At 46.2% G+C, this 20,164-nt stretch overlaps 1 protein-coding gene across 13 annotated transcripts in view; it reads right to left on the bottom strand.

Annotated features, from left to right (window-relative positions):
* Positions 1-20,164, bottom strand: part of ROBO3 (roundabout guidance receptor 3) — a 214,584-nt gene that overhangs the window by 141,670 nt on the left and 52,750 nt on the right. The window lies entirely within an intron of this gene.

The raw sequence follows: 20,164 nt of genomic DNA, 5'->3' as shown, positions 1-20,164 counted from the left end.
CAGCTTCCTGGCTTCAGCTGCTGAAGCCCCTCTTGGCAAGCTGCCCTTCACGGCAAGAGCCATGCAAACGGCTTGTATTTGGGACCCCAGCTGGGGCAACCGGACCTTTAGCATGCTTAATTACTTGTCAGGGAGTTAGTTACAAGCTTGAAGCCTCTTCAGATAATCTCGTTGGGGGAAGAGCCCAGCACCAAAGCCAAAAGGGCATGCCAAACTGGCAGGCTAAAGCAATCAACCCAAATGCAATCAACCCCACAAGTTAGAAGTTGCTCTATTAGCTACATTTTACATGAAAAATTACCCAGTAATGGCCAGATTGGGTTTAACACGGGGGGGGGGGGGGAAGGGTGGGGGAGTAACATGTGTACACTAGAAAGTCACAACAGAATTGTACTCAAACTTGTCTCTGCAGCCATGAGAACTAGATTTTTTAAAATAGGTAGAATTCAATACGGTTCTAATTAGAATGCCGAAATGAAAAACGGGGGGCTTGTTGTCATGCAAGCTGCCCATCATGGTTCATCAGCCCCTACCTGCCCATTTCGAAAGCATTCCATCTTAGTGCAGCTTAGGCAAAGAAAGAATAATTCAAAAGTCAGCAACAGAATCATTTCTAAGGACTCCCGTTGCAACTTCATGCCAGCATCCCACACAGTGGCCTAGAACTGCCCTGTCGGCCACAGATGCCCCCATGCTCTCCCCACAGAAACATTTCAGGGAACTGGTTTCGGTGAGCAATTGGAATTACAAGTGGCCACAGTGGTCTGACCACTGAAAAGCCACAAAAGGCACAAAATGTGCTCGAGAACACAACATTCCTGAGAATCACGGGCAAGATTAAAAGGCAGGATTCTTGTCTTTACGGCTGCAAAGGTATGCTTGCAAGTGTATTGATTTATTTAAGATATCCCTCCTCTCCCACACATCCCCCAAGTTCTCAGGGCAGCTCACAACATTGTTTTTAAACGCAGCACCTTTTTTAAAAAAAAGTAAAAATGCCCTAGTTGGCATACAAGCTGACAGCATAAAATGGCAGCCATCAAACCCACATAGCAACAACGCTAAACACTATCAGAGTGATACAAGCTAGAGTAGAAAATATCCAGGGCAACAGAAAGTCAAAATGGCAAGATTAAACGTCAGCCGTGGCCAATGTTTGCCGAATGGGCAGCACTGTTGAAATCTAGTGAGCCAGGGTGGCGTTCTTCTGCAAACCCTTGCAAGTTCCTTTCCCAGCCAAAATAGAACCATGCACAATTTGGATGCCAGCTGAATTTCTATTAAAGTTACCTAATATATATCCAGCTGCTTTTCTTTTGCAGAATTTTAATGTCTTTTTCGTTCAACCCTGCTGATAGCCAATTTATGTCAGAGTCGATAAAACATTCAGCCCAAGGCAGCTAGCACTCCTTCCTGCGATCCCAGCGAATATTTATTTTGTGCATTTTTACCCCACCCTTCCTTCCAGGGTAGTATACATGGTCCTCTCCTCCTCCATTTTATCCTCACCACGACCCTGAGAGGTCGGCGAGGCTGAGAGAGAATGACTGGCCCAAGGGCAGCCAGTGAGTTTCACAGCAAGAGGGGATTTGAACCCTGGGCTTCCCTGGTCCTAGCCCGACACTAACCACTATACCACACTGGCTCTCACGTCAGGGCAGCCTTGTAAATATTTGAACAATGCATTTGAGCCACTTGTTCTGGGGAGGTACAGTCGATTTCTCCAGCCTTCCATCGCAACATGCCTTAGAAACCTCTTGTCATCTTGGTCTCTCTCTTCCCAATCCCAGCTCTGCAGTGCAAATCTATCTACATTCCAGCCAGCAAACTGCTTCATAAAAAGATGTCACTTGTCCAGGTATCCCAGTGATAATCACACTTATTGGGACATATGTCCCGCAAATGTCAACTGCAGTGGACTTGCACTTGAGAATGTAGGACTGCTCCTCAAGCCCCTGGGGACACAGACCCAGAAATGGAGATTTCAGCAGCGGAGGTGAAGACCAGGATTATATGTCCAGGACTCAGAGCCTTCCTCAAATTCCAGCAGAGAACCAGGTTCAATCCCTGGCATCTCTAGTTAAAGGGACTAGGCATGTGAAAGACCTCTGCCTGAGATCCTGGAGAGCCACTGCCGGTCTGAGTAGACAATACTGATTGTGATGGACCAAGGGTCTGATTCAGTATAAGGCAGCTTCATGTGTTTATATATGTTCAAGACCAATGCTCTAAGCACCACCCTACGCAGACTCCCTTCGAGTTCCATTCTAGACTTCTAATGTCCAAGTGATTCCCTGTATTCTAGTTCCCTCTGCTCTGCCCTCTTCCCATTTCTTCTTCCAGACTCTGGTTGTTGCTTTGGCTCTTCCCTTTGCTTTGAGTTTACCGCTGCTGTTTCCTAGTTGGCGCAGCGTGCCTTGGACTGCTCCCCCAGCCCGACCAAGCCGTGCCTTAACCTGGACACAAAGGACACGCCAAATCTGGCTCAGAGAAAGGCAACCCACAGTCCATGACACAAAACCACTGCACAGGGGAGGCAGGATAAGGCCTCTGGGTTGCAGCCACTAAGATTTCCCCGGCTCAGCCAGCTTTCTGCTAGCATGGCTGAGCCATCCACAAACTGGAAAGTCCAAAGGGTGGGGGGAGAGATGATTTTCCAGTTAGTTGGGTGTGGCCCAGGGGCTGTTTACTCTTCTTATTGGATGTTTCAGCAAGGATTTGATTTACATGGGCGAATCTGTTGCGGCTTTGGCAGGCCCCGGTTCCAGAGACTCGCACCAATTACTGAAGGAAAAATGCTTTTCATCTGGCAAAAAGCAGGAGTTTCCGCTCTCGGGGGACCAGGCACGCTTTCTTTACAAGGGTATGAATGTTCAGAGCAAGAAGCATTAAGAAGAGCAAAGCCGGAGCCGCGCTGGTACACGCAATTGCGAGCCTTCCGCGTGCCGTTTTACAGCCTGTTTCTCTAAGACTTAAAACTCAAAGTGCTCTCAAGGGACCCTTCAGCAGCCAAATTTCACATCTCAAAGATGAGCTATTTTTATGTCAAGCCAAGTGGAATAGCTCACTTGTGTCAATTTTTTTTTTAAAGAGCTGAAAGCATTCCACAGGACAGAAAAGAAAGCCCTCCAATTCACACTCATAACAAGATTTTTGAAAAAAGTTCCAAACTTCTCTCCCTCTGCCCTAAAACTACAAAAATGTGGCATTCAGCCAGAGGCCAAATTTGCAATGTATTAAAGGTATTATTGTGCAAGAAATCCAGAACGGGTGTCAGCACCGTAAATACAGCTCCCGCCAGCATGGCACATCCCAGATGCTTGGTTGATGTTATTGTGCCAACAAGATAGCAAAGAAGATGCTGCAGCAGAATCACAGCTGCCAGTCCAAGTAGGACTTCTGTGCCTTTGGTAAGAAACTCAGCCCATATGAACTGCACTGCTGGGCCAAACTAAGGTACTTCCAAGCCCAGGGCCCTGTTCCTACACCAAGAAGTCAGACGTCTCGGGGAAACGGTTGGGTGTCCCAATTAGCTATCAAGGCAAATCACCGTTTCCCCAAAGGCCGACTCCAGACTAAGCCCGGGGGATGCCTTACCCACGTGTGGAGATATGCGCAGGGCAACGTGAACAGGCAGTGAGAAACCACAAGATCCTCTTCCTCTGACCATCCAACAAAACAGGAGCAAGCACCTCATAGAATCATAGAGTTGGAAGGGACCACCAGGGTCATCTAGTCCAACCCCCTGCACAATGCAGGAAATTCATAGAGTTGGAAGGGACCACCAGGGTCATTTAGTCCAACCCCCTGCACAATGCAGGAAATTCACAACTACCTCCCCCCCCCAACACACCCCCAGTGACCCCTACTCCATGCCCAGAAGATGGCCAAGATACCCTCCCTCTCATTGTCTGCCCAAGGTCACAGAATCAGCATTGCTGACAGATGGCCATCTAACCTCTTCTTTAAAACCTCCAGGGAGGAGAGCTTACCACCTCCCAAGGAAGCCTGTTCCACTGAGGAACTGCTCTAACTGTTAGAAAATTCTTCCTAATGTCTAGATGGAGTACCTCAAAACAGGCCAAGGAAAAACAGCTGCATTAGGACCCAGAAGTCACTGAGTCACAGAAGTCATTGAGTCGGCTGAGAGACAATGGAGCAGTTCCCCCAAACTGAAGTCACTGTTGGTAGAGTGATACCAATGCCGCCCTTCAAGGATGGGAAATCCTGCAGCAAACAGGTAGAAGTTGGATATGCCCAAAGTGATTCCAAGCATTACAGCTTTGTCTCTCCTAACTAAGCCAATATCTGTTGTTCTTCTCTGTTGCAGGCTTGTTCTGCATTCCCTCATTTAGGGTTGCCAACCTCCAGGTGCTGCCTGGAGATCTCACAGTAGTACAACTGATCCCCAGACAACAGAGACCAGTTTCCCTGGAGAAAATGGCTGCTTTGCAGGGTGGTCTCAGTGACATTATACTCTGCTGAGGGTCCTGCCCTACCCCAAACTCCGCCCTCCCCAGGGTCCATCCCCCAAATCTCCAGGAATGTCCCAACCCAGAGCTGGCAATCCTAGAACGGCATGCATGTTCCTCACATCTCCATTTCATTCTCACAACACCTTACATTGCAGGCAGCTAGTGTGGTATAGTGATTAGAGTCTCAGACTAAGATCCAGGAGACCCAGGTTCGAATCCCCACTTTGCCATGGAAGCTTGATGGGTGACTTTGGGCCAGTCACACACTCTCAGCCTAAGCTACCTAATTCCCCCCCTAATGGAGGGGGGAATACTGTGAGACACTTTCGAGTCCCCACTGGGGAGAAAAGTAATGTATTAATCAAGTAAATGGGTTAAGCAGAGAGAATAAGTGAGCCAACGTTACCTAGTGAGCTTCATGGGTGAGTGGGAATTTGAACACAGGACTTCCTGGCCCTAGACCAACATTCTAGTTACTATATGATGATGAAGAAGAAGAGGAAGAGGAAAAGGAAGGAGTTGCTTTTATTTGCCGACTTTCTCTACTTTTTAAGGGAGACTCTACTATTTAAGGGAGACTCAAACCGGCTTACAATCACCTTCCCTTCCCCACACCCTGTGAAGTAGGTGGGGCTGAAAAAGCTCTAACAGAGCTGTAACTTGCCCAAGGTCACCCAGCTGGCTTCGTGTGCAGGAATGGGGAAACAAATCCAGTTCACGAGATTAGCCTCTGCCGTTCATGTGGAGGAGTGGGGAATCAAACCTGGTTGTCCAGATCAGACTCCACTGCTCCAAACCACCGCTCTTAACCACTACACCACACTGGCTCTCCACTATACCAAGCTGGCTTTCAAGACAAGGTTTATTAAACCTGTTACAATTATTCTTTTTTTTTAATCCTCAATACGCTTCAAACCAAGATCCATCAATTGAAACTGATGTCAGTCAATGCTCAGAGCGCTGGCATTTGCCATGTTCCCTTAACCCCCAGGCCTTTGAGAAGTCAACTGACATGAATACCATCCAAGGGAGGGGACACCAAACACAGCCTCTGCTTTATTTCCCTTTGTGCCTCTGAGGGCTTTTGCCAACTTACTCCCTTGTTGGGAGTTCTGGGAACTGCACTGACGAAGCCGTCACACCCAGACTCCAGCTACCTGGATACAGCAAATTGGCTATTCTGGACCTTATAGGCCTGCTGGGAAATAAGGGACAAAAAGATTCATCAGTTGGGCACTCATTCCCTTGGAGACTGGAAGCCCGTTCGTTCCTGGCTTGGTTTAATCTTCCAGGGGATTCCAACAGCTGATGCTTGTAAGGACATGAAAAAGGCACTCGACTATAGCATCCAAACTCCACAGTTGAAGAAGTAGAAGAGTTGGTTTTTAGATGCTGACTTTCTCTACCACTTAAGGGAGACTCAAACCGGCTTACAATCACCTTCCCTTCCCCACAACAGACACCCTGTGAGGTAGGTGGGGCTGAGGGCGCTCTAACAGAGCTGTAACTTGCCCAAGGTCATCCAGCTGGCTCCGAGTGTAGGAGTGGGGAAACAAATCCAGTTCACCAGATTAGCCTCTGCTGCTCATGTGAAGGAGTGGGGAATCAAACCCGGTTCTCCAGATCAGAGTCCATTGCTCCAAACCAACACTCTAAACCACTACACCACGCTGGGAGTTGTACCTCAGTACCATCCCTCTGCAGCTACTCCAAAAACCAAGGAAGCAGAAGCAAGGTAACGTCAGGTTTTGCAATGCGAATGCCTTCCCACCCAGTGCGGGTGCCATGCAACGCAATTTTTAAGCAGTGTTGCCAGAACATGCTTCAGGTCTGCATTCAGCCAGACCGCATTTCCTGTATGCCTGCATTTCCTGAATCTCTTCTTTTACATGGGCCTCGGAAAACATGAAAAGGCAGCAGCCAGGTGTATTCCCATCATGCCTGGAGCCACCTCCATAACCTATAGAACAGCAGACAGACGTACAAACAATTATGGAAGATCTTAAAACGACATCTGATTAAGATTAGGATCTTTTTTTAAAAAGACAGTCACAGTGCTGCAGTGCTTTAGCATGTTGGACTAGGACCAGAGGACTATACAAGTCTTTACAATGTAATAATATATTACATCATATTATATTGTTATATAAAAATAACCTGCATTTTGAATTACATTTAGAAGCAAGCCAGCAACCAGGAAGGCTTCCTTTTGAAATTGGCAAGACATGGTCCCTGTAACCTGGTCTTGCAAGCAATTTAATTTCCACTTGGAAATCATCACAGCTACCTCCCCACTGTTCAGTTGTTCCTCAATCACCATGTCTGAATGTTGCTTTCTTCCCCTTTCTCATCTGCTTGGCAGCACTTTCCTTTCCTTTTGTAGTACCCAGTCATGCCTCTCCTAGGTAACTCAGCTAGGACCCAATCAAACTCCTGTTCCTTCCACCATTCAGGCTTCAAAGCTCCTCTCTAGTTCTTGTGGAAGAGACAGAAGTCACCCGGTCTCTGCTCAGCCTCCAGGATCTCTTTCTTTTTCCCGTGTTTATCCGACTTAATCCCAGGAGAAGACCCTTTCCTAGAATGCAGGCCTCTTCGTAGGGCCATAGAACACCAACAAATATTTGTAGCGACTGTTAACTTGATTTTTATAAGCCACATGTTGACATGTTTGTCCTGCAGGCATACTGTTAACATTTTTTTTAAAAGCCCATGAACAAGATCGTAAAAACTGAAAGCTGTGCTGTGTTAAACAGAGAATCCACAGTCAAAGGCTTGCAAGGAGGTAAACAAACCATATAAGTTAAACCAAAGTCACCTCCGTGAAATACTTGCACGGAAAAGGCCATCGTTGTTCAGAAGAAGAGCTGCCGAGACTGCGGTCTGTAATAGAACTCAAAAGAGGCACAAAAGCAGAGAGCGGACCCAGGTTGTGCAGCTTGCCATGTTTAAAGACAGCCATGAAGGCGTCAAAAATGGAGGTGGGTACAATAAAGAGGAAGACAGTCATTTTCTTTTTACACAATACATCAGAAGGTGGGGAAAGGCCATCAAAAACAGCCATTATGAACCCAGTGGAACTCACAGTATTTGCTTGAAGAACACTGACAGCGTAAGATTGACAGGTGTATTTCCAGCGTTTGAAGTGCGGCATTTATGGGAGATCACAGAGCATCATCTGCTTTTAAGACAGAAAATTGCTGCGTTTTTAGAGGCGTACAGAATTTCACAAGGATCATTATGATATCGGGGAAAGCTGGAGCATCTCAGCCATGTTGTTAGAAACAGCAGAATGCTGGGGAGGAAGTTAATCGCGTGAGATACAGGGCTGGATCCAGAAGAGCCGGTTGCGTCAGCGGAAGGCTCCTTACACTTGAGGGAGGTGCCGCCACTAGCAGAATGGATGTGCAAGATCCAGCCAGTAATTAAGACAATGGGTTTAGGCCCCACACGGTATAAGCAGACAGTGGCTCTTGCCACCTCTGTGGTAATTCTGACAGTGTATGCGCTCTTGTTGACACGGCCTCTAATGCGGTGAGTGTCACCAGAGTGGTGTTGTGGTTAAGAGCGGTGGTCAGGAGCGGCGGACACTAATCTGGAGGACCGGGTTTGATTCCCCATTCCCCCACATGAGCAGCGGAGGCTAATCTGGTGAACCGGGTTGGTTTCCCCACTCCTACACACGAAGCCAGCTAGGTGACCTTGGGCAAGTCACAGTTCTATTAAGAGCTCTCTCAGCCCCACCTACCTCACAGGGTGTCTGTTGTGGGGAGGGGAACGGAAGGTGATTGTAAGCTGGTTTGATTCTTCCTTAAGTGGTAGAGTATGTAGGCATATTAAAAACCAACTCTTCTTCTATTATTTCTATCTAATGTAAAATTATGTTTTTATAGATTCCCCTTGATGAAGCTTTTATAGTGAAACACATAGGGGCTTTATATAATAATAAATCTGTCATCTAGCATTTCCCACTCCTTATTTGGCTTGCTGACATGTTGCTTGGTGTAGCCCTATTTTTCTTTCTCCTGTACATAACCAGGGATCATCCAAAGCTGGACAGCAGAGAGCGTTTCTTGAGAAAAGTCACCCTTTCACAAAGCAATGAGAAATTGTTCTCTCATTCAAAGCGAGAGCAGGAAGCCTTGTCTTCAATGTTTGGCTTTGTGATGTCACACAGCCCAATCTGGTGGGTTCCATCATGTAGACTTACATGGTGCTTGACTGGATGGATCACAGAGAGGAAGGGAGGGAGGAAGGAAGGAGTAAACCTATACCGTTGCTGATGGCCAAAAACATATTTCCAATGCTTGTAACAAATGCAAGAGAACTTTGAGAGACACACAACCTGAACTGTGAAAAAGCAGATGAAAAGCAAAAGCTACCCTGTCAAGCCAGGAGGACATAACCTGTATCTGTGAAATGGAAATACAGTGGGTGATATAAGGCATTACCTAGGAAATGGGGAAATTATGCTTTTTTTGAGGCTGAGATTTTGACATCCCCCTCCATGTCCGAATGGCTATTTTGCCACTGATATGGCAAGATCACATTTCACCTGTCAATCTTACGCTGTCACTATACTTCATGCGAATATTGTGAGTTCCACTGGCTCCTGGAGCTCATAAGTCTCCAGACAGAGCTTCACGGCAGCGTCTCTGGCTAGTTTGCAGTCCACTGATCAACCCTGGCGTGGCGCTTAAGAAAGAAAAAAAAAACAATCCCAGCAGCCTGACTGGAACTAATAGAAGTGGCAATCATTTTTTATCTGAGAGCATGCCTTAAAAGCCCTTGCCAGCGAGAAATTAAAGGCAGGAACATGGCACCACCCGCTTGGCCTCGGTTGATGTTCCCATGCTCTCTTCCATAAACCTGGCCCCGCCCCATAATGTCTGTCTGGGGCAGAGAGGCGCAGGGCCACAGCTGGGGCAGATTGTTGGGAAGATTGCTTCAATGAGGCAGCATTGCACAACAGCCGTGCAACTTGTCAGGGGCAAATTAAGTGTCTGGCTTCCATTCGCGGGCAGAGCATTCGACCTGAACAGAGGCGCTCTGAGTCCGCTGTGTAGTTAACAGCATAACCTTAACATCCACGGCTGGCACAGAACCCTGGCTGACATCAATCTGGTGTACGGTGCCTAACAGTATAAAGGGGGAAACAAAATGCAAACCAGACGGGTCTCTTCTTTGAAGCTATTTAGCAGCTCATGCAAATGACAAAGGCTGCCAGACTTCCTAGCCATTTGCGCGCCAGGAGCAGAGCCGGTGGTACCATAAGGCGAACTAGGCGGTCGCCTAGGGCACACACCTCAGAGGGGCACAGAACTGGCCTGAGGGGCACCGTTTTTAAACAAATTAATTCTTGGAAAAAATGCAACTGACAATTTATTTATTGATTTTTATTTTAAGAGAAGTACAACAGTGCTATGGAACAGAATTAATTATAGCATCTTATAAAACATTTTGTGCTTTTATTTTTTCTACAAGACATCTGTTTTTTCAAAATTGGTTAGCAATTGGGGGGGGCACAAGTAGTTAGCCTTGCCAAGGGCGCAAAAATGACTGGCACCAACCCTGACCAGGAGAGGATGGACGCGTGAGCTGCAAGCCCACCGTTTCACAAGGCACAACAGCACATCTCTGAACCACTGCGCAAGGCTTGCTTCAACAGCAGGGGAGTTTCTGCCTTGTTAGGGGGCAGTGGGGAGGGAAGGGAGAAGAAGATGGATCTGGAGCTTAGAGCAAATAGGAAAGTGATTATATACAAGCAGCTCAGTGTGAAGCTGACATAGTGCACCGATGCCTGTGGTGTGCTATGTACTCTCCGAGCATGGCATCAGTAAAGCAGCAGGGTCCCAGAGAATCAACCTTCCCAACAGCAGCAGAGCCTCCAACATTTGTTAGATGAAAATTGGTACATTCTGTTTTACATGAAACACGGTGCGGGTGTACGGGGAATCAAAAAGCCAGCACTCCCTATTAAGGAATTTTGGAAACTGTCATTTGCATGTTCCCGATAGCCTAACAGGCACATAACTCATGGTGCTAGGGCAGAGTACCTGCTTCACATGCAGAAGGTCCCCGGTTCAATCCTCGGCATCATGAATTGCAAGGATCTCACGGGGAAGGTCCTTCCCCTCTTGAGAGTAACGGAAAGAGGCTGCTAGTCAAAGCAGGCAATACTTAGATGGGCAAACTTGTCTGCCTTGGAGTAAGGATGCATCATATGTCAAACACTTAGATGTCACGGTTCTCAGCCTTTTACAATGTAGTTACATAATGGGAACTTACCACAGTGCACACATAAATCCAGTCATCTGTAATGTCATGTCCCACTGGCAAAAATAATTTTACTTGTTTCCTTGGGTTTTATTTGGGTGCAAATGTGTAATAACCTCCCCTTGGGAGGCCAACTGGTTCCCCCAAAGTTGCATGGACAGTTATCACTTGCTTGTATTCTATAGAATATACTCACCTACTGTGTAATTCAAAGCCCCAATCTTACTGTACATCTAAGTTATGTATGGCTCGCTGTATAGATTTTTAAAAAATCCACAAGTGTGGGGCGCCCAGGTCTATGATATAGATTTCTACAACCCTCAGGTTTATGGGGAAAATATGAGAGGCGAAATAAAAGCGGTATGAAATAAAACCAAAAAGGTTTTAAAACGCCAAGACATCTCACAAGAGCTTGGCTACCATTTTGGCTTGCCAAGGCAACTTAAAACACCTTTGCCTAAGAGGAGAGGAAGCAAAGGCCAGCAGAGGAGGGGGGGTACCCCTCCCTGTAAGTTTTTCAGAATCCTGAAAAGCAAAATCCCCTCTTACAGGTCTGGAGCCTCATGCACTGCACTGCTCTCTCCCCAGCCCACATTTCATTTCAACAGCACAGGCCGCTTCCCAAATACAGAGCAGCTCCCGGTGCTGAACTGAATAGGGACGCAGACATGCTGGAGCACATGCGGCTTTTGCTATTGGGGTAACCCTATACCAGGAAAGTTGCCAGATCTGTTCTTGTAGCAAGGCAGCTGATATTCTTATCGCCAAGCTGACAACGTGGGTGGTATCTTCCAGCTGTGGATAGATTCCAGCTGGCAACTTTTTGTGTCCTCTGCACTTAACAGGAAGAACAAGCCGGTGGAGGGCGCATCTTAAAAATGCAGAACACTTTCTTCCAGTAGGATACACTACTTCTGCCACCCATACTGATCCCAGAGAAATAGCCAGGTTGGTCTATTGCAGCATAATTTTGTTTTTAAACAAAAACGTTTCATTGATCTTTAAAGTGCCACTGGACTTCCTTTTATTAGGGGCTGAATTGTTCTCCACTTTTTTTGGGGGGAAGGCTATTTACAACATAGGCAGAGAGGGAGGGGTGGGGGTCACCACGGGGACAGGGCTCAGGAGAACAGTAAGTGACAGATGTGTACTGCTGGCGAGTTAAATACACACAAGCATCTGGAACAAGCAATGAATGTTCCAGCCAAAGTCCAAATTCTTTCAACAGAAGAGTGAACCCCAAGCTTAAATTTCTCTGATGGGACTTTGGATGGACTGTATATAACGTCAGGAAAAAGGTAAAACTGTCAGGTCCGGCTCCAGGAAACAAGCTCTTCCTCCCAGCCAGCGACTGCCATCAGCAAGGCAGAAAAGGCAGCAGCCAAACAGCTGCCTTTTGCTATCCTTGGACGTAGTTTCAGCTGAGAACCTCCATGACCAACCAGTCCGGTGGCCAAAGGGAGAAGAGGCAGCGGCTGGGCCATCATTCCATCATGACTTTCTGAGAACCACCTCCCTGCGCACCTTTTTAATGGAGCTGCAATGGGTAATTGAGAGCCAGCGTGGTGGCAGTGGTTAAGAGCAGCAGACTCTAATCTGGAAAAGCGGATTTGATTCCCCACTCCTCCACATGAAGCCTGCAGCTGACCTTGAGCCAGTCAGTTCTCTCCGAACTCGCTCAGCCCATGGGGAGGCAGGCAATGGCCAACCACCTCTGAATGTCTCTTGCCTTGAAAACCCTACGGGATCGCCATAAGTCAGCTGTGACTTGACGGCACTTTCCACCTCCACCACCGATGGGTTTTTGACTGACTGTAGGAAAATGGGAAGACCTAACATGAGATGGATTGACTCAGTAAAGGAAGCCACGACCTTTGGTTTGCAAGACGGTTAATGATAAGACATTTTGGTGGTGGTGGGGAGTGCTGTCAAGTCACAGAAGACATATGACGACCCTGTAGGGTTTTCAAGGCAAGAAGAAGAAGAGTTGGTTTTTATATGCTGACTTTCTCTACCACTTAAGGAAGAATCAAATAGGCTTACAATCTCCTTCCCTTCCCCACAACAGACACCCTGTGAGGTAGGTGGGGCTGAGAGAGAGAGAGAGCTGTGACTAGCCCGAGGTCACCCAGCTGGCTTCATGTGTAGGAGTGGGGAATCAAACCCGGTTCTCCAAATTAGAGTCCACCATTCCAAACCACTGTTCTTAACCACTACACCATGCTGGTTATGATCTACTTTTTGAGGTTACAAGGCTCTGTCACCTGTGAACCCAGAAGTAACAATGCATTTGGGTGGCTGCAAGTAGTAAGCCGGGCATGTAGTGAGTAGGTGGGGCTGACAGAGTGTGACTAGCCCAAGGTCACCCAGCTGGCTTCGTGTGTAGGAGTGGGGAAACCAACCCAGTTCACCAGATTACCGTCCGCCGCTCATGTGGAGGAGTGGGGAATCAAACCTGCTTCTCCAGATAAGAGTCCATTGCTCCAAACCACCGTTCCTAACCACTACACTATGCTGAATAAGAGATGTTCAGAGGTGGTTTGCTACTGCCTGCCTCTGTGTAGTGAACCTGAACTTTCCTGGCGGTCTCCCACCCACGTACTATCCAGGATTAACACTGTTTAGCTTCCAAGATTGGGCTAGTGAACCTGGGCCATCCAGCTCATGGAGCAGGACATTTTGGAGGTCATTATTTCACCGGAAGCAACTTGGCAGCACATACCACACACTTGTTTAGGATTGTGCATTTGCATTAGTGTAAGACACTCAGGAATTTTTGGCAGAAAAGCAGGGGGTAAAAATGCAATCAGTAAACCACAGAAAATACAAGAAGTTGACCTAAATGTTTGTGGTAGATTTGTACGGCTCTGTTGGAACCTCCAAAATGAATTTGCTGGTAACTGCTGATGGGCAATCTCATATTGACATGAACAGAACACCATAGTGGAGAGGGAGTCATGTTTCTCTCTATTTGTACTCTCCAAACAAGGTCAGGGCTTCACTCGGTTCCCTTCCCCCTATAAAACATGTGTCAAGGACAACCAACATTGTCTTCAACAGCAGCTTTAGAATACAGCCTAACAATATTAGCAGAGAAAACAAACACTTCAGAAAGCGAGGCCATTGTGATTTCCTAGCCAAGGATTGAGAATCTGAAAGGAAAAAAAAAAAACCTTAAAGACTTTAGGAAAGTTTGCCTCAGCTGTATGGAAAGTCGACACACCATTTTTCAGGACCTCTTTATCAAATGTCTAAGGAAGATAAAATAACAATCATCTTGTTTCACAAAAAAGTACCCATAAGAAAAGTACGCTGACAAGCCCTTTACAATATAAATTAAGACAAATAAATTATAGCAAAAGATATCTTTTAAACAAGCACTAGGAACCATTTTATTTAGAGCAGGGGTGTCCAATCTTTTGGCTTTCCTGGGCCACATTGGAAGAAGAATTGTCTTGGGCCACACATAAAATACACTAACACTAACGATAGCTGATTCGTAATGTTTTAAGTAAGTTTATGATTTTGTGTTGGGCCACATTCATAGGCGTTCTGGGCCGCAGTTTGGACAAGCCTGATTGAGACAATTTGTTCACTTTTAAAAAAAATTAGAGGCAGTATTTTCAACATACACTTTACATTTTTAAAAAAGCAGCCAGCTCTTTAACGAAACAGGCGTCGGATCCCAATGGCAACGCACCACGCCAAAAAATCTTAAGATGCTGAAGGCAGAATGAGAGTAATTGCGAACGACCACTCCACTGAATCATGATGAATTGGCCACGTAATAAAGCTTTAGTTCGGTTACCTCTAATTTTCTTCTACGCAGTGTATTTCCTGAGGGTCAAATTTACGTGGTATGGGGATTGGATCTCCTGATGTTTTAAATTTTATTATAAAAGAGCTGTTTGGGGGCTCTCGTTTTGATCAAAGAAGCCTTGGAGAGGGAGATTTAACCCTTCTCATACCATTTCCCCAAACTGCTATTAGTTCAACAGCAGAAAAAAATACAGGTGATAGATAGATGGACGGACGGACGGACGGACGGACGGACGAAAGAAAGAAAGAAAGAAAGAAAGAAAGAAAGAAAGAAAGAAAGAAAGCAGATGGAGACCTGATGTCAGACACTGTTTGGTTGTGAGCTGTCACAAAGGCTGGTGGTTGCCCTTACAGAAACACCACCTTTTTTGGGGGGTGGTGACCTGCTGCTGGCATGCATGTGCAGACTGCAAGGGCAGCCCATCTCTTGTCATGCACGCTGAGAGGCACAGAGGCGCACGTTCACTCAGCAGAGGAAGAGGAGGAGGTGGAGGAAGAAGAAGAAGAGTTGGTTTTTATATGCTGACTTTCTCTACTTTTAAGGAAAATCAAACCTGGTACTTGCACAGGGGACTACCTTTACCTTTAATGAACAAAGGAGAAAAATGTACAGTGAAAAACTCCAAATGTCTTAAGTTGCCCTATGACTGAAGATGGCTCCTGGAACTGAAAAAGTGGATGACTGCTGATCTTGAAGTGTGTATCCACACCGATCTTTATGTATATACAAGTAGATAACCTAGAGGAACCGCAGTTTAGGTTTAATGGAATATTCTCGGACTTCTACTATAAGGTGCTTTCCTACTAACTGGAACAGATAGCATTTCTCAGGTTTTGATGGCAATCAATGCAACAGCCAAATCAACTAATCTCTGAGCTTCTCTGGAGGGGAATGGAACTGGATGGTTGCTCTATAATTAATTTCACCCACCACAGGAAGTGCTGATTAAAAGGTTTCTCGCAGAAGTACTGTGTCTAGCTGGTTCTTCCTGCTGCAGTCAAGGCGCCTGAGATCCAGCCAAGGATATACAAGGATGGAGTCACTAAGAAGGTAACTGCAAAAATTAATAAACCACGTGCAATGAAGAAAAACACATACATAGGCGCATAAAACATCCCGCTACACTACAACTGAATAAGAAGTTTGCTGAAAGCTCTAAATCATGTTTCTTCGTAACATGAAAAGCCTACCTCCAATATGACTCTGGAAAGCAGATGGTTTAAAAACTCAATAATGCCATCCACCAGTGTCACCCTAAACACAATTACACCCTTCTAAGACCACTGAAGTCAATTGGCTTAGGGATGCCCTGCAAGGACCTGGAATCTTCAGTTTTGAGGACAGCTTTCAAATTTTCAGATTCTTCCTGCACTGAAAACTGAATCCTAAAGCAAGAGTCCCTTTCGCAAAGCCAACCCTTTTAGAAATAAGAATCAGCTTTCAATATCTGAGGCAAAGGATTCCTTGTGGATTTCCAGTATGGCCACTGGTTCTCAAATATGCTACACAAAGAGGGTATTTTAAAGCCAGGGAGAGGCTCCCATAATAACAGGGGAAAGACACAAAGATAATCCCCATCTTTTTATGGGGATGCTAAAAGAGGGGGGGAAACAACTGTGATTATCTAAGATGCAGAGGGTCTTTCTATGTCTTTAAGATTCCCCCCCCCCCCAGCTCAAACCCAAATGAAGCCTTTTCAGGTTACCAAAATTAAAAGAAAATACAAAAGACTCTAATCTGTCCGAGTAAATTCCTACTACAATCAAGAAAAGCTGAAAGGGTCACCCCAAAGGACTCCCATTACTTAGGAAATGACTTAATTCCCTCCTTTTAGATATCACTCATTTCCTAGCTTTGAATAGCTCAGGCCTGGATTGAACCTTTATCTTCTTATTTTCTGTGTGGCTCCGAACCACCCGGGGTCCCCTCCCGGGAAGGACTCTAATGACTTAATCACATGACCTCCTCCCCGGAGTGGGTGTAGTTTATCCCAAGGAGGTCCCCCCTGCGGGAGGAAAAACCCAACCCTGCCCCGAAAGGGAGTGAAAAACAGCTTGTAAGGCAAGGAAGCAAAGACTTGATTACAAAGCCCTAAATAAGCACTCCCTGCTAGACAGTCATTCATGCCAAAAAAATGTACAGTTGCAAGCAAAGAGAGGAGGGGAGAGACGGAGAATTCACCAGGGTGATTTATTATCATTCGCAGGCGACTCCCCACAACCGACATTCCAAACTAACAAGGCCAAAAACATATGAAATCCATTGGGTTTTCTAAAATTAGACAGTAAATGCAGGGTTCCAAAGGCTCCCACCCAGCTCATCCAGCAAGCAAGAGCCCCGGGGCCTGTCTGTCGGTAATGCAGAGTTCAGTTGAAAGTTCCTCCATATCTCCATATCGTAGCACACATTCCCGTTGTCCTGGCTCGGGCGCCAACCCCTACTGCAAGTCGGGAACTGGGAGCTGGCAAGAAACCTGGTGCTATTTTTGTTTACCCAGCAGCTGCCCCCTTTCCCCAAATTACACAAATACATCCTGTCTGGGTAATGGACTGAGAAGTGACACAAAAATCAATAAATAATTCCGCTTTAGAGATGGCTGGCTAGCGTTCCGAGACGTTGCCCACAGCACAGCCCTACCCTTGGCGGAGCTGTCAGCCAGCTTTCAGAGACTTTTTGCCTCCAAAAAGGCCTTTTTGAGGCCGTTTTCTGCCTCCAAAAGGCTTTTTGAGGCCGACGTTCTCTGCCACAGCCTAAGCTACAAAGGCTTTTGTTTCCGTGGGGCACGTGAGGGGTGGAGGCGAAGGCTGGAAACAAGGCCCCAAAGCTGCTTGCTGCTTAGGCCCCACCTAGATTTCAGAAGCCTCTCATGATTATCTCCTTTGGGATTTGCTTTGTCGCCTCAAAGTTGAAAGGAAGATGTAGGTTGTCCAAAGAGGTTTATCACCCTCGGAAATAGACAGGTGGCCTTAGAAAAAATACTGCCTTACTTCACATGAACACATGAAGCTGCCTTCTACTGAATCAGACCCTTGATCCATCAAAGTCAGTATTGTCTACTCAGTCCGGCAGTGGCCCTCCAGGGTCTCAGGTAGAGGTCTTTCACATCACCTACTTGCCTAGTGTCCCTTTAACTAGAGATGCTGGGGATTGAACCTGGGATTTTTGCATGCCAAGCAGATGCTCTACCACTGAGCTACGCCCCTTCTCTTCTTCACTTCTTGATATAGTTCTAAACGTGATTTTCAAAGTACACAGGACTCTAAGACCTGTTCACACATGCAGAGATCTGCATGGAATAGACTACGCTACTTCAGATTGTGGATAGTGGACCAGGGAGAACCACATTTTGGAACGTTCTTGTTGTGTTAAAAACTCTTTGCAAGAAGAAAACCAGAACAGCAAACAAAGAGAAAGGGGTGGGATGGTTTCCCAGGCTGTGTTAGTTTTCCGAGGAAGGTTTTTTTAAGTGGAGCATCATTCAGGGCTTGAATTTACCACCTGCCATCTGAAATATAGCAGTCCATTCCCAGGCTAGCCCGATCTCAGCAGAACTTGGAAGCTAAGCAGGATTGGCCCTGGTTAGTGCCTGGATGGAAGGCCACCAAGGAAGTTTAGGGTTGATATGCAAAGGCATACAAAGGCAAATCACCTCAGAATATCTCTTGCCTCAAAAACCCTATGGGGTCGCCATAAGTCGGCTGCGACTTGACGGCACTTTCCACCACCGTTCTACCACCTGAGGGCTCTTCATTCCTACCTTATTCTCCTCCATGTGCGAACTAGATCTCACTGGGTAGAATGGAAAAGTAATTTCCTAGATCTAAAAACAAAATTGAATATGAGTGACCATAAAGCATTCAGACCCAAGTGGAAAGGATTGGCAGCCACACAGAACAAAAGATACACCACGGGAAGTGGCACCCTTTAGCTTCAAGCTTATCAGCAATTTTCAATGGCACTCAAGTTCAAAGTAATATAAAGCACATCTTGTTAAATATCTGAGTTGAGGGCTTCTAGCAGAGGAAGTCTGCTAGGTAGGAGAATGGAGAAAACAAGGAGGGAACTCTGCTTTGCAGCAAAATATATGTTCACCAGTTAATGTCTGGTAGTGGAGAACATCTGTAGGGGAAAGTATGTGGGTAGAGCCTTCCTCACTTGCCAGTTCTCCCATGCAATATTACCCACACCCATGTCTTTCTTCAGCTGGGCTTCTTTGTGGCTCCAGACTACAGAGATCAGTTCACCTGTAGAAAATGACTGCGTTGGAGGGGGAGGTCCCTCTCACTGAGGTCCCTCCCCTCCTAAAACCTCCCCTTCCCCAGGCCCCACCCCTAAATCCCTGGGAATTTCCCAACTCAGAGTTGGCAACCCTAGACCTGAGATGAGGGCCCATGGAAGGGCCTACAAATGCCTCCCTTCGTAATCAATTTACAATTGACTTTTGAATGGGCAACGGTTTTAATTGATCAGTCATACTCAATATTTGTTGGATACTGAAGAATTTGAAACGCTGTTGTAACCTGCCTTGGGGGATCTGGAGAGAAAGATCAGAAACGGTCTTTGGTCTGTGTTTAGCAGCATTCTTGAGGAGCAATGAGATGTCTCAGAGCAAATTCGTTTTGAAGAGAGGTTTAGGCTGGAGATACACACAAGGATTTATGAAAGCTGAGAGAGACATCTCTTCCCATGGTGTACATGTATAACTTGTCTTCCCCATTGTATTCTCTGGTCAAACACGCTTTGTGAGACAGGGAGGGGTACAACACAAAGCCCTGAAAAAACTATCTACTAGATTTAAAAAAGGCATCTGAGTAAATACTTAAGAGCAAAGATTGCTCTTTCAAACCACCTCCAACTACCGGGGGCGGGGGGAGGATTCTCACCTGTCTCCAGTCCAATAAGCTTCTGTGAAAGTCATATATTACGTTGACATAAATTTCCCCATGTGAATGACAAAATTATTTTTACAATAATTGTATGGAAAGTACGATACAGCCCATTTCCAAGTTAACTTTTTAAAGAAACATCTACATTTCTAATTCAAAACTACATTTAAAATGGTTTAATAATGATGACCTCCCCCAAGCAACCATATGAACTACACTGCACAATCCTACATAGAGTTACGCCCTTCTAAGCCCATTGAAGTCAATGGGCTAAGGAAGGGTAAAACTCAGCTGAAGATTGCACACGGTGGCCGTGTAAGGGCTAAGCGACTACCTCTCAACCTTTAAAAATAACAACAAATCAGTGAAAGTTTTAAAGACAAAGCCCAACTTTTCACAAAATGACAGCTTCAAGGGCTGCTGTGAATAGGGTTGCCAACCTCCAGGTGGTGGATCTCCCGCTATTATAACCAATCTCCAGGTGATAGAGACCCGTTCACCTGGAGAAAATGGCTGCTTTGGCCATTGGACTCTATGGCATTGAAGTCCCTCCCCTCGCCAAACCCCGCCCTCCTCAGGCTCCACCCCCAAAATCTCCAGGTATTGGCAACCCTAGCGGTGAAGGAAGTCACGGCAGTCGACTCAAAACCAGTTAGAAACATTTACTCCAGTTGTGTCTTTCAAAGACTGTCATAGTTCATTTTTGAGCT

Source organism: Euleptes europaea, chromosome 14 (assembly GCF_029931775.1).
Source record: "Euleptes europaea isolate rEulEur1 chromosome 14, rEulEur1.hap1, whole genome shotgun sequence".
Lineage (NCBI taxonomy): Eukaryota > Metazoa > Chordata > Lepidosauria > Squamata > Sphaerodactylidae > Euleptes > Euleptes europaea.
Note: the sequence above shows the minus strand (reverse complement) of the source record. Positions and strands in the feature narration are given on the sequence as shown.